Below are 9,090 nucleotides of genomic sequence, written 5' to 3'. Positions count from 1 at the left end.
TATATATATATATACACGAGATACACACCACACACACATATATGCATGTATGTGTGTGTATGCATATATATATATATGTGCGTGTGTGTATTTGTGTATTCTTATATTGTCTTACTGTGGAGATGCTGGTGAACCGCCAGTATTATTATCTTTTCAATTGCCATTCTTTTGTGATTGACTATCCGTGAAGTAGGGAGATTTATATTGCTGCTCTGAAATTCTTCAGGCAAGTTACGAAAACCCGGGGCACCGACAGATGAAACTGAGTGTAGATATAGACTGACTCGACCATATCTATCTATCTATCTATCTATCTATCTATCTATCTATCTATCTATCTATATATATATATATATATATATATATATATAATATATATATATATATATATATATATATATATATATGATGATAATGATTGCTCTTTCTTTACAGAAGAAGGCCCTTTATTCAATTAATAAATACTGTTATGAGATCTTCTATGACTAGCAAGTCTTGCTCTTGACAGAGAAACTCTACTGCAAATCTTATAAATATTTTAAAGCAGAAAAGTGTCTGGGATTATAGTTAAGACCTGCCTACGAAGTGCCAATTTCAATATAGATTGTTCAATCCTTCAAGCTTCAAATATATTACATCTATTGTAGATCATTTGTTGCCAAAACCGATCAATCTTGCGTCATCTGCTCCCAGCCTTCAACTTTCACATTAAGAGGCTTAAGGTTGCTTTTCACAGCATCTCTAGAACGTTTCTTATGTTTATGTCTCGGCCTTTTACTACGCTGCAACTCCCCGTAAAAACAAACTGCTTTGGCAACCTGTCGTTCTGCATCCTAACAAGGTGCCCATCCCAATGCATCTGATTGCGTATGAGGATGTGTTAGCTTGCTGATGAACAACTGGATGTTTTAGCGTGCTGATGAACAACGGTGTCTGGTGTTAAAGACTTCCAATTGATGTCTAGTATCCTCCTAAGGCAAGTCTGATGGAATCTTTCTAAAGCCTTGATGTGGCGCCGAAATGTCCAGGTCTCAGAACAGTACAGGAGGACCGTTAAAATACAAAATTCATAGAAACTAAGCTTGGTTTTATAGGTGATAGCTCTATCAGACCACACACGATTTTCAAACCTTCCAAATGCTTTGCTGGTTTCTTCAATTCTCAGATATATTTCAGAATCAAGGGACACATCTCTAGAGAAAGTTCCGCCAAGGTAGATGAACGAATCAAACACATCTAATCTTGTATCTTGGACGAAGATGTTAGGTTCCACTTAGTGTTGGCCTGGTGGCTGAGAGAACATGATCTTTGCTTTCTTGAGACTGATGGTAAGTCCAAAAGCAATAAAAGCAATAATTTGCATATCCTTCTCGGTGTGAGCAGCGAGAGCTACATTATCAGCATAAAGGAGCTCTCGAATAAGGGCCTGGAATATCGTCGACTTTGCATTATAGCGTTTAACATCAAAGACCTTACCTGTAGTTCTGAAGTAAAAATAGATGCTGATATCACAGTCTTGGAAAGAGTGCAAGATAGTTACAGCAAAATATATGAAAAACAAAGGTATTGGAGCAGGAATATCACCTTGTTTAACTCCGTTATCGGTGGAAATTGGTTCCAATGTGTCCATTTCGCTCTCACATCACCGCCAGATAACCAGTGTTGGTGAGTTTACGTCCCCGTAACTTAACATTTCGGCAAAAGAGGTCGATAGAATAAGTGCAAGGCTTTAAAAAATACGTCCTGTGATCGATGTACTGAACTTCAAGATCGTGCTCCAGCATGGCCGCCTTCAAATGCGTGAAAGAAGTAAAAGAATTTTAATAAATAAAGGAATATATATATGCATATATTCAATCGTTTTTTTCTTTTCCTTGTTTCAGTCATTGCACTGCGGCCATGCTGGAGCACCTCCTTGAAGAGTTTTACTCGGGCGCATCGATCCCAGGACATTTTGTTAAGCCTAGTATTTACTTCATCGTTCGTTTTTGCCGAACCACTAATTTATGGGTAAATGAACATACCAACGCTGGTTGTTAAACTGTGATGGGTGGAGAAACACACAAACACACACACACACGCACAGAGAAACAAACCTACTCACACACATTTGTTGGGCTTGTTTCAGTCTCCGTCTACCAAATCCATTCAGAAGGCGTTGGTTGGCCTGAGTCTTTAGTAGAAGACACTTGCTCAAGGTGCCACGCAGTGTGACTGAACCCGGAACCTTGTGTTTGGGAAGCAAGCTTCCTACCACACAGCCATGCCATGCATCATGCCCCAACTCTGTTAATGGTAAAGTTAGTATTTAAATGATTTATGGACGTCTCTTTGCTAGGTTTCTCAACTTGAAATATATTCTATCTGTTTTAAAATTCAATATCATTTTCCTTAGCTTTTTTTTAGTTAAAGGGTCAACGATATATTTTTATTAAGTTCTGTTTAGCACAAATGCAATTATTTAGTTGCCTTATTTTCAGTAGTGGTGTCAGCTGTGATATTTATTTCCGAGTGGGAGGGATTTATCGACCCGCTAGCCAGCGAAGAATGGTTGGCGACCATAGGACTGACTCTTAAATACTCTGATGGAACAGATGATAGTGTCACAGACGTTGGCGTATTATCTCCAGCCTCCTAAGTACAAGAGCGGTTTATATGGTTAACTTCCACATAGCGTCTGTCTACGCTTTTTACATAGCATAACGTTGCCTGGCTTGGAATATGGTAAAACATATGCGCCCAGGGGTCCATTTAATTGGAATGGACATAAAGAGCGTATCGAGTAAGTGAAACATATACATTTTCAGAGGAGTCAGGAAGCCGCACCTATACAAAGCCACCTGTTGACAATGCGAAGCTATTACAAAAACCTCAATTTTAGAAAAGCTAGGAAGTCGTTGTTATATGATTTAATAAGAGAAGAAACAACTTTTGAGAATTCATCTTGAATGCAAGGATCCACTCCTCAATTATCTTACGTTTTAAAGAATCTATTGTTTGTGATTTGTGCCACCCCAATAATAATAATAATAATAATGATGATAATAATAATAATAATAATAATAATAATAATAATAATAATAATAATAATAATAATAATAATAATAATAATAATGAGCAAATAAAAATAAAGAAAAATGAAAGAAAGAAGTTTCTTCTTGGAAATCTGTAGCAGAAAACATTAATAAAGGTGGCATGACTAAATGAATTTCATATTTTTACTGTCCCTATTGATAAACTGACAGCAAAAATTGTATCACTTTGAAAAGAATATCTTGCGGGTGTAACAAACGCTTTTGTTTCTTTCAAATGTTGAACAAAGCGTATTATAGAAATTAAACTAAAATAAAAAATTTCAAGGCCACGATTTATTGGAAACTTTGAATTGTTAGAAAATGGAAATGCGGTTTGCAATAATAATAATAATATTATAATAATAATAAAACTAATAATTGAACGAAAAATATGTATATGACATGATATAAAAATGTGAGTAAAGATGCAGAGAATAACTACGAAAGAATAAATAGAACATACTGGATATATGGATTACTTCTATAGCTTGCCTGAATCTATACATATGTGCATGTGTGTGTGCGCACGTGGGTGTTTGTGTGAACTGTGTGTGTCGTGTGTGTATAGTTTTATGTATGTGCATGCATACGTACCTATGTGAATCGCTTCTGTTTTGTTCTCATCTCTTTTCCTCCTTCCTCTTCCTCTCTTCCGTGTACTTTCCTTTGGTATCCGTCGACGGAATATGTCGGAAACGTTATACTTTCTTTCGATATGATTTACTTCATATTTTTTTCCTTCTTTGAGCGTCAGCCTAATAAAACTCACTATGCACGTTTCCTAACACACATGCACTAACACAAACACACACATATATAGATAGATCATCGGTTTGGATGTAGAGGATGCAATTGTTTAATCTAGTGAAGTATATTCGTTTGTAAGAGGTTGAGCATACCACAAAAACATGTATCCATGTATCTTAAATGCAAGATGGCCGGTAACGAGCCAAGCAGCTAGTTCTAAAATCTCTAAACGAGATATAAGTAGTAACAATACTAGTAACGTGTTTTTGCCATCATAACACGGGTGTTGTATAAAGAATTATGTTACTACATTTTATCCCCAGGAAAACGTATTTTTCAGCTGGTTAAAGGAACACAACCTGTGTGCGGTTTATTGTGAGTAAGATTGTGAATCACTTCCCTCCCACCAGTTTGGCAAGACCAGTTGACACAGAGAAGCGGCATACATAACAAGCAACAATCCTAGACGGTGACGTTTTTCTCCCACTATAACATAGCAGACAGGTGTCCAGTACCTTGAAGGGTGTAGACCCAAAAACCATGGCCTACTGGTCTCACCAAGCTGGAGGGAGTCATTGGGAGCCCTTACTCACAATATACCGGATACGTTGTGTCGTTAACCAGCTGGAAGAAATGTTTTCCTGGAGTTAATATGTAGTAACATAGATGTTTATAGAACAGCCATGTTATTGTGACCCCAAAATATTATTTAGTATTGTTACTACTTATATCTCGTTTAAAGATTTTAGAACTAGTTACTTATGCATACATGCATACATACATGCGCACACACACACATACATACATACATACATACATACATACATACATACATACATACATACATACATACATACATACATACATATATATATATATATATATATATATATACATATATATATATACATATATATATATTTTACTTGTTTCAGTCATTTGACTGCGGCCATGCTGGAGCACCGCCTTTAGTCAAGCAAATCGACCCAGGACTTATTCTTTGTAAGCCTAGTACTTACTCTATCGGTCTCTTTTGCCGAACCGCTAAGTTACGGGGACGCAAGCACACCAGCATCGGTTGTCAAGCGATGGTGGGGGGACAAACACAGACACACAAACATACACACATGCATATATATATATATATATATATATACATATATATGACGGGCTTCTTTCAGTTTCCGTCTACCAAATCCACTCACAAGGCTTTGGTCGGCCCGAGGCTATAGTAGAAGACACTTGCCCAAGGTGCCACGCAGTAGGACTGAACCCGAAACCATGTGGTTGGTAAGCAAGCTACTTACCACACAGCCACTCCTGCGCCTATATATATATATATATATATATATATATAATATATATATATATATATATATATATATATATATATATTATATATATATATATATATATATATATATTTCCTAACCGAAGGGGGCAAATAAAAACATAACTGCCCAAACTCAAGATCTTTAGCGAGACTCCACTTCATGTATGAATATACCTGATCTGGCCCAGACTGCAAGATTGATACAGGGCGGCTCGAAACGATGATCGTACAAACAAAAGAGTTGTACCGATTCCCTCTGTTCTGTTTACATAATCGATTATTGTGCTTATGCGTGTGTGCATATGTCTGTGTATGTGTGTGTGCGTGTTTACTTCTATATATTCTTGTTGTTGTATGTTGGTACACATTTATTATCTTTTACAAGGAAAAGATTGACCCTAGGTGCATAGTTTTGGTTTGTTCGTCTTCATACGGTTGTGAAAACGAGCGAGACGAAATCTTGAATGAACTACCAATATCCCCTTTGTAATAGTTAATGTGCGCGTGTGTGTATTTGTGTTTGTGTATGTGTGTCTGTGTATTCGTTGTTTGTAGCCCATACGAAAAATGTAATTACCCAATAGCTATAAGCATACATTATAAGCATACCAGATATAAGCATACATTTTAACATATAGTGTATATATTTAGACATCTATTCTCTAAGCGCAATGCCTTGTGGATAGAAAAAGGTGAAGAGACCTGGTTTCATTTCAGCTAAATGCCTTTTATTCCCTATGCACAAACTTATAAAATCATAAATTCTAAGGGCATAAATATAGGAAAAGTTAATTTATATATATAATTCATTACTAAGGGCATAAGTAAATACGATAGTTTTATTCATATCTATAATTCCTTCTTGGCAGTTGGTTCGATTTATAAATACGTGATGGTTGAACACATTTCAATATATATTTTACTATAGGGTATATGTATAACTTTGTTGCTTACATTTTCCGTGAAGAAAAATGCGAAGTTGTTTGGGCATAGAGAGTCTATTCATGGGCATAAATTGAAAGATCAACCGATATACGTTTAATCTCGGCAGTCTTCTTAACTTCCCAATATATAGCTTCTCTTAAACTACCATTGTTACGAGCTTAGGTAGATTATATAAACAAATTTACATATATAACGTATACTGACACCTGCTGAAATCCAATATGGAATTGTATCTAGTCCTCTTTTCTTGTCAACGAAGATAGTATACAGAAATGGTATTCATATCTGGTTACGCATACAGTGTTGGTTAAAGACCGCTTAATACATTCTGTTGTGCAGTACAACATTGCAATACGTTTGTGATTTCTGAAGTAATATTAATCTTACACGTTGCTATAATTGCTTTTTATTTACAGATGCATCAAAAGTAGTTTCTTAAGTTATTAACTGGGAATTTGAAACACTAATTCGGAGAGCTGTTATGAAGCGTACTCGGGGTCTAATGGAATTTCACCACATATATTGCGGGTTTTGTATATATATCTTGATAAACTATATAATACAGTACAGCACTAACACAAAACTTTGTTAACGCAGCCATAATTTAGCAATACCTAATGTAGGGTATGGAAGTATTTATTCAGCTAAAGCCTTACAGTTTTAGTTAATTTTCTTGTTCACAAGATCATTTTGATAATAGTATGATGAATTTTAATGAAGTGTTTATTCGATAACACTATCTACAAGTGACATTCATAATCGTATGCGAATTTTCAACAAACTGAAGCAATATTTTGTAACTACAAAATTAGCAAGGCTTATCAAAAGAAAGATGTGGTAACACATAAGTTACTAGGATATTTGCATTTATTTATGGTTAAAAGTTTATGTGGGTTTCTTAGAGACGATTATCGCACTTTCCTTGAAGAGGGGAGAATGAATCTATTTAAGCTGGTAATATGCAGTGATTTTTAACTTGATATTAAATGAGAAATCATGTTACCATGTCTACAATGTGTAACGTTTGCTAATTGATGGTTCAATAAGTTTTCAATTCAAACAATGGTGCTAGATGCCAGTACTTGAAAACTTGGAGCTTAATTTCTTTGCATGGCGCCATAATGAAGAGGTATATTTTCTGTTCAAAATACATTCAGATAGTGATAAGGGAGTTTGGTTAGATTAGAGTTGATTTGGACAAGGTCAGTTAATGTTTCAAAAGTTTTACTTTGGTACGTCACTCTTCGATAATGATATTGCGTAAGAGACTAATAATTACAGCTTTTGCACTCATTTCAATTGAAGATAAGTATAAAAATTACCCTTAAGAAAAAAGAGATACATTCTGTTTACCTGTTTAACACATACATTCTTGGTTAGCATCAACATTCATGTTTCCCACCGTATAAGCGTTAGAACATCAATGATGTTCTCTAAAACTGTGTATATTATAAATATATAAATAGAAATATATATATATATACAATAAATCTCTGAACGAGGTGTAAACAGTAACTGCACGACAATGTGAAGTATACTAGCCATCTCAATATGGCTAACCACTAAGGGTTGGTGTTAATGTAGCTTGTAGCCCCAGGAGAACATCGTCTCCAGCTGGCTTTAGGCACACGTCCCGTGCTCTTATGGTATTTGCAAAGGGAGGTCATCCCTCCCTCGTCAACCTAAGTGATACGCACGGACTGCAGTTTCTAGGTATTGACCTGTCGTCGGCGTACGACAATCACCGGTTTTCGATGAAGGGAGTCCCAATGCCGACGACAGGTCAATACCTAGATGGCTAGTATACCTCACACACACACACATATATATATATATATATATATATATATATATATATATATATATATATACATAATATATATCTACATGTACACACATGTATATATGCATATACATATATTTATATATATATATATATACATATATACACACACACACCTACACACACACACACATATATATATATATATATATATATATATATATATATATATACATACATACTCACGCACACACACGCATATATATACATGCATATACGTTTGTGTGTATATTCATGTACATCTATGTATATAATCTTTTGTTCTTTTACTTCTTCCAGTCGTTGGCTGCAGCTATGCGTGAGCACCACATTTAGTGGAACAAATCGACCCCCAGGACTTATTCTTTGTTAGGCTAGTACTTACTCCGTCGACCCCCTGCCAAACCACTAAGTTACGTGGACGTAAACATAACGACATCGGTTGTGAAAACGATGGAGGGGGACAAACACAGACACACACACACACACAAATATATGCATGCATATACATATATATATATATATATGACGGGTTTCTTTCAGTTTCCGTCTACCAAATTCACCCACTAGTGTTTGGTCGGCCCGAGGCAATAGCAGAAGACACGCGTCGAAGGTGTCACGCAGTGGAATTGAAGCCGGAACCATGTGACGGTAAAGCAAACTTCTTATCACACAGCCACTCCTGCGCCTATATATGTGCACGTATGTTTATATATATATATATATATAATATATATATATATATATATATATATATATACGTACATACACACACTTGTATATGTGCATATATACATGTGTGTATTACTATGCATGTAACCAACGGTTTGCATCTCATTCCTAAATATTTCCTGCACCAAAGTAGAATCATATATGAATATACTTTTATAATGTTAAATAATTTTAACCTAATCGATTTTATTATTTTTTTTATCAGTACTTCGCCTTTGATTGCACAATATAATCTGATTACAAGTAGAAGTTAGTTGACTTTATCAAACAGATCAAACATCTGATAAAGCAATACACTAACATCAGATAAAGTAATGCACCTAATTACTTGATGTAGCTAATGATATGTCATCAGAATACATCGTTTAATCTTTCTTCATGGATGACATAGAGCAAACGAGCGATCTTTCGCATAAATATAGATGCGACTATAGTGA

The sequence above is a fragment of the Octopus sinensis genome, linkage group LG4, assembly GCF_006345805.1.
Source record: "Octopus sinensis linkage group LG4, ASM634580v1, whole genome shotgun sequence".
Lineage (NCBI taxonomy): Eukaryota > Metazoa > Mollusca > Cephalopoda > Octopoda > Octopodidae > Octopus > Octopus sinensis.
The sequence above is the reverse complement of the archived record's forward strand: the minus strand, read 5'-3'. Positions refer to the sequence as shown.